The sequence below is a fragment of the Dioscorea cayenensis genome, unplaced genomic scaffold (genome assembly GCF_009730915.1).
Source record: "Dioscorea cayenensis subsp. rotundata cultivar TDr96_F1 unplaced genomic scaffold, TDr96_F1_v2_PseudoChromosome.rev07_lg8_w22 25.fasta BLBR01000258.1, whole genome shotgun sequence".
NCBI classification, from domain to species: domain Eukaryota; kingdom Viridiplantae; phylum Streptophyta; class Magnoliopsida; order Dioscoreales; family Dioscoreaceae; genus Dioscorea; species Dioscorea cayenensis.
Window position 1 is genome coordinate 597 of NW_024086649.1, and position 7086 is coordinate 7682.

The window sequence follows — 7086 nt, forward strand, 5'->3', positions numbered from 1 at the left end:
GTGATGTGAATGCACAAACTATATTAAATTCCTATATAACCTCCTATAATTTGATGTTAAATTAAAGGTCACATAGAAAGCAACAGCTCCTCTGACGTTAAATTCTTTTGCAACTTCCTAGACATGGCATTGATTGACTTGTCAGCCTGTCAGAATGAAAGAGAAATGTTAACAATCTTATTGCGAGGAAGCCATGCTTCATAATAGAGTATCTCTTTCTTACAGCAGATAAGCTGGATTTCAGTTTTTTTCCTAAGATCCATTCTCGACAATCCCAGTTGGAAAGGAGTCTGTAAGCATAATCCTGTCAGTTATTACCAAAGTAAAACAATATTTACCACAAGCTGTTAAATCACATTCCACAAAGAACAGTGAAATAAATGTCTGAACATAAGAGCATATGGGGCACCAATAGTATGGACATACACACACGTTCACACATGCTTGTATATAAATGTATGCATGCACCAAGAAAACACAGCTATGTAGTATTTTGCCTTAGTTTTAAAAGCCTGCTGATTTCTTATTGCATCCTATAAAAGAGAAGGTTCAGTTCAATGTTACAAGGCATAATTATCACTAAATTAGACGCTTGCTCAATATATATGGTCATTTGTACAGCTAGTTTTTCCCCTTTCCATATGCCTAATGTTGTTTGGGCAATAGAAGTGACTTCTTTAGATTATGATTGTGATAGCAAATATGCAAAACATGGGTTGGAGATAGATTATAGAATTAGGTTAAGGTACAGAAATCATCTGTATGACATACTACACATTCTGACATCTTTTCAGTAATACATGATCACTCCACTTTGCCTCAATATAATAGATTAAATAGACACCAGGAACTAACCATACAAGTCCTAAGGGAGAGATACCTCTTCTATTAGGGGTTCACTTTCCAAAAGGGCATGGACATTTGCTGCTTCCAACGCAAGAAGCTCCCTCTTCAACCTTTCTGATAATGCCTCCGCTTCTCCAATCCCCATAACATACCTGCATGGAATGAGCTCTTAGATGTCTGTCCAAAATTATGAACATCTGATGATAACATAGAGAGGTCAAGAAAAAAAGAAGCCAGAATCACATAATAGATGGTCTCATTCGTATCACTATCTGCAGAAATAAGTGACATCATCACAAAAGAATAATATACAAGAAGCAAAAGATAAGACTTATGTGCCAAGTAGAGCCTCCATGTCCTCCTCTTCAGCTTGTGAAACAAGATCATTCTCAATGGTAACTTTGGAATCAATTGGTGTCAAAACAGATGCAACTGGGCCATCTCTTCTGGTTACTTGATCAGTAATTGCAGGTTAGTTCTCCTGAACCAGTTTAATAAACATGATGGTGAATAAATAGTATGATTATGGCGATGACTGAAGATGTAAAATTTATGCGATGTCACAAAAATAGACTACGAGAATGTCCAACTCGAAGCCTCTTATGACTGCACTTGCAACCCTGGAAAAAAAATTCACATCACCTCTACCTACTGAAGAGCACACTTTCACAAGTAACCTTCTTACATGATGTTTCCTTCTATATATCATAAAGACTTCAATATGTGTTCCAGCCTAAGTCATAAAAATATTAGAAGGTATATCCATAATTTTAATTTTAGATGTACACTGTTTAATAATGACTTAACTTACACAGTGTGCTTTGTGCCTTTGACATAAAGTGTATTACTCTAACCATACTTCAAACATTGACATTAACTACAAAATCCTGATAGAAGAATTCTACTTAACCAAATCACACACTCCATCCATCAAAAAATGTTTTGATTTCCTTAATCCCCACATTCATGCAAACTATAGAGCTCTAAACAACTGCCACTTAGCCAGAAATAAATGTCAAACCAAAATTGTTTATGACAATGAGATGCAAGAGAAAAAAAGAAGAAGAAGAAAGTATGTACCTTAGCCCACAGAGCCATCTCAACAATGTCTATAACAACAACTTTGGTAAGGCGGCCTAACATCTCTTTACACATATTTAGAATGCCATGAAGAAGCCGATTCCTACTCAAGAACAGCAAGACAACCAGAATTTATAATCATTGTAATATAAGTGATCTATTTATCAACCTAAATATCACTGATACTCTTGCCAATGCTCACCTGTCATCTGTATTATGCGTTGTCCATTGTGGAGGTGCAACACTTTGGCTTCTGAGGTTGTCAAATCCCTGGACAAGAAACACACTACACAATGAATTTCTTCATAGTTGCAGTGTCTAAATTAAAAGGAAAGTTTAGTATGTTATTAAATCAATGGAGTAGTCAGAGCGTGAAACCTCATCAAATGAACTAGAGGTGCAGAACAAGAGACTCTTACCAGAATATAGGTGCGCGCAGCCAGTAGGATTATTTGCAATCACCTCCACTTTTGAAAGATGCTTCAGCTTGTAAAGTTTTGCAGGCTATGTATGCCAGAGATTTATGAACAATATTCAGCACTAAATTAAGTTCATACTATAAGACTAAAGTAAAATGATTAGTTATGCTGTAATGATGATGATAAGAAAGTTAAATTTAAAATTTCTGGGTGCAGCCAACAACTTACCATGAAGATCCTCCTTCCATTTTCTTTTTGTTTTGTTTATTATCAAAAATGACGTCAGTGAACTTTTAATTGTAAATATGACAAAGAAGGCCATTTTCATGATTACTTACTTTTAAAAAAAAAACAGTGTCGATCTTGAAAATTATTACAAAATTATTTGGGTAGTAGGCCACCAAAACATGGTACTAAACATAAGGTGACACAACAAAGCTGAAAGATCTAACAACAGCAGAATCTATCTATAGATATGACTCTTTGCAGGAAATAAAATCACCTCAAGAACTCCACCAGCAGCAGAATACTTCAAAATATGCAGAAAAGCTTTAGGTAATAAAATTTCAAAATAGCAGGAAATAAAATTTCTAATTTATGTACAACCTGAAACATCCTCAACAACTCAATCCATATAATAAGCTTCCTGCTTAGCTTGGAGAAGTGCGTGCGTGAAGCCAAGAATTTTTATTATTTTTCAAGAGACAAGCAATTGAGAAGATCAAACAAGATAAATTTCTTATCCTAATTAGAAACATGCAATCACCTCTATCTAACTAATCTCAGAACTAGAGCGTTTGAAGCAGTTTGTTCTCCCAAGCAAAACGCTATCATTAATTGTCCAGCGTTTCCAACCGAGTGTTATTTATTAGCATATAATATCCTTGCAAACTAATCATCCAATTGATGGAGAGGCATAAATATACTCTGGCAGCGAGAACACAAAAGCCTGTTCAGCAGAAATAAATGGATGCATCAAAAATCGCTAGCCACAAACCATCATCACAAGAAATTGATGTATCAATTAAATGATGCTATTTTTCATAGCATCATCACAAGATTATGTTATGAAAGAACTAATAACTAATTTCTCAAAACAAATAATGGTGCTTTGGATATCCTCTTATTAGAAGCAAACACTTATTTGTGAGATTACATTCTTATGAGTATTGAGAAAATGATATGTTTTCCCCAAATTAAAAGAACTCGAGAAAAGCAGAACTTATTCAACTAGAAATGGCCAGACTGCTGCATTACGAGAATCACAAGAGATTGAACAAAATATAAAACAACATATTAACATTCTCTTGAGCATGGAATAAATTGATTTTTACCAAAACAGTTGTTCATAGAGAAATGGCCAGAATCTTTGCGTTATTAGAATCACATGAGATTGACCAAAAATATATAACAAAAAGCAATGTACAAACAACATATTTGGCAAAGGCGTGACAAAAATTTCATTCTTGGCAAATAATTTGAATGGATTCAGATAGATAAAACAAGTCTTTCATTGTTGAATCAGTTCAAAACCACCGATAATGAACACTTACTCTCAAAAGTCCAAGCTCAATCTCACCCTGCAAATCATTCAACACAACAATCAGTTCAAGCATGAAATAAAATTTCTAATTTATGTACACAACCTGAAACTTTCCATGGCGTCTTTTCACTTTTCCAAGGAATGGTGAGCGCCACACATGCTTTTCCCCATTGCCATTTCATACAACAGATCCAAAGAACCTCTTTAGAATCCAAATAAACTATATATATATATATATATATAAGCCTCCTTAAAGGTCATTAGATCAACATCTAACCACTCATCTAAATCCCAATCCCACCTGTTCTCTTTTTTTCACTTTTCATCTTTTCTACAAAAAATTCTACAAATGTCTGTCTGTTCTCTCTTTTATACTTCTCATCTGTTCTGCAGAAATTCTACAAATGTCCATCTGCAGAGCAAGCATTATATATATAAATATATCTTACTTAATTTATGTTTCAAATTAATGATGAGATTTAAAAACAAAATTCAACAACAAAGAGAACACCTAACAAGCCCATTCTCATTACACTCAGGACACCTACACCAAAACCCACCTCCATATCCATATCCATATCCATATCCACCACCACCACCACCATCATCATCATCATCCTCCACAAACACTTTACAACTCCCTGAACACCTCCCACACAACACAAACCTCACTTCTCCACACTCCTCCAACACATCATCATCATCCGCATCACTAACACATTAATCAATAAATCCCCATCCCACGCCCACATAAAAAAAAACAACTCAAAAATCCAAGGAACAAATAAGGAAACCCAAAGACTTTGATCACACCTTCACAAAGGAACTAATTGATCATCACCAACGCTCACACAAACCCCCGCCTCACTCGATGATCATCATCTCAAGTCTCCGCCTCGGCCTCACCACCCATTGCAGTCCCTCACCGAGCACCCTCACGTGACATCACCCACACTGCAGTCCTCACCGAGCACCTCACAGACATCACCCACACTGCAGTCCTCTCCGAGCACCTCACAGACATCAGTGGTCCTCTCCATCCCAAATAAATCCCCAAATTATAATAATAATAATAATAATAATAATAATAATAACTCAAATCCAATGAGCTTTTGAACAACTCAAACCCACTCCGAATAAATCCTCTAATTAAATCCCCATCCCCAAATAATAATAATAATAATAATAATAATAATAATAATAATAAAAAAAACAAGTCAAATCCACAGAACTTCATAACCCACAACTCAAACCCACTCACAACAACACATGATCATGCACATCACTAACACACATTAACTCAATAAATCCCCAAATAAATCCCCCATTCCCAAATAATAATAAAAAAATAATAATAAAAAAACAAGTCAAATCCACGTAACTTCATAACCCACAACTCAAACCCACTCCGAGCCCCCTCATCTCCTCACAACAACACATGATCATCAACGATTCTCCGCCTCCACCACCGAACAACTTCGAACCCATGAATGTAAAATTGAATTATGCTCTCTTGCTCTCTGCCTGCCTTTTTTATAGAAAGATTGGTTGGGAACTTGAGATTGTGGGGTGCTAAATGAACGGTGGAGATTAATAAAAGATATAAATTTTTTATTCTTCACATTGAGCATAAACAATAAAAGAAGCATTGTTTGAGTGCAAAGTGTAGGAACAACACCAAAATTTAAAACACATAAAAGGACTCTCATCTCCCTCCACATCCATTAAAAACAATTTGAAGAATATATTTATATATATATAGCATTCATAGTCCATAAAGCAAGATGAATATCATTACAAGCCTTTTTTTACAAATAAATTTTTCCAAAGATATGTTTATTGTATTCTCAGAATTTACAAGTGTTTGAGAAAGAAATCAGTGAAGTTTTCAAGATATGTAGCCAATCAACATTTCCTCTTCCAAAGAATCCTTGTAAGTCGCCAGCTCTTCAATGACATCCTATTCTTCCTCGGTTCACTACATCAGAGATGGCAAAACATTAAAGTTACAGCAGAAATAAATTCCTGCATCAAAGAAAACTGACAGAACTAAAAGCAAACCAAAATTAATTCCTCTGCCTCTAAATAATATGCAGAAAAAAAAATAGAGAATTGTAACAAGGAGAATATTTACATACCTTCACCTCCACGACACTTCTTCCAGAGTTCATGCTTATTTTTTTAACGGGCCTCAAAAAATTAATTGGGAGTCTCAATAGTCCAAGAAAATTTCCAAAATGTCAACTAAAATATGCAATCCCAATAAAAGAATAAGTTTCACTCCTATTTATGGTTCCTCCCATGTATACGCGTTCAGTCCTTCCCACTTCACTTTTCTTCGACTCGGATTAAGTTATGCAAACAAAGAACTTATTAGACAATGAGGTAGCTTTCACAATGAGGTCGGTAGCTTTCACACATCCCCTAAGGTAGCCCTTTCTCCCAGGAAAATTAACAACTACACATTGACGCTGCATACTATCGAATCACTCAAGAGTAGCTTTCACACATCAAAAAAAGGTAGCTCTTTTCCCGCCCCATCGAACGGTAGCTTTCACACATCCCCCGAGGTTGCCCCTTTCTCAACTTAATCATCATAAACACTATCTCGATCACAAGAGCGGCTTTTCACACAATAAGGGTGGTAGCTATTTCCGCTCTAAGAACAAGAGCTTTCACACTCCCTTGAGGTAGCCCCTCACCCAAGTAAATCATCAAGCACACAATCCTCAAGCATAGTGTCTATTTACCTTAGAGCGGCTTTCACACTATAAGGGTGGTAGCTCTTTCCTCCCTTTTAAACACTAGCTTTCACACACATGATCAAACTAAGTCACTATTCACAACAACTTCCTCCAAGCATCCAAATCGCTACATAGTAAAGACCGCACGCCTAAGAGTGTTTGAAGGAGCCAAAAAAACAAAGTAAAAACCAATGATTAACTCGAGAAAGAAATTAAAAATCGACAAAATGTCATTTTTCCTAGACTAAGAGACTCCTATTAATGCTATATTTGGCCCTCGAAAAGCGCAATCACAACAACATATTCGCTCAGCATGTAAGAATATAAGCCCTCGATCGTGGAAAAACATCGCCGAGCTAACAGTGCGACCTTCTCATCATCGCAGCATGCATCCATGGGCCATCGAGGTATTTGATGTCGGCCTGTAATGTCCCTCGTGGAGGATTTACTTCCA

The 7086-nt window shown here is 36.0% G+C and overlaps 1 pseudogene; it reads right to left on the reverse strand.

The window, feature by feature from the left end:
- Window positions 1-865: 865 nt before the first annotated feature.
- Window positions 866-4928, reverse strand: LOC120253956 (annotated as a pseudogene).
- Window positions 4929-7086: the final 2158 nt, after the last annotated feature.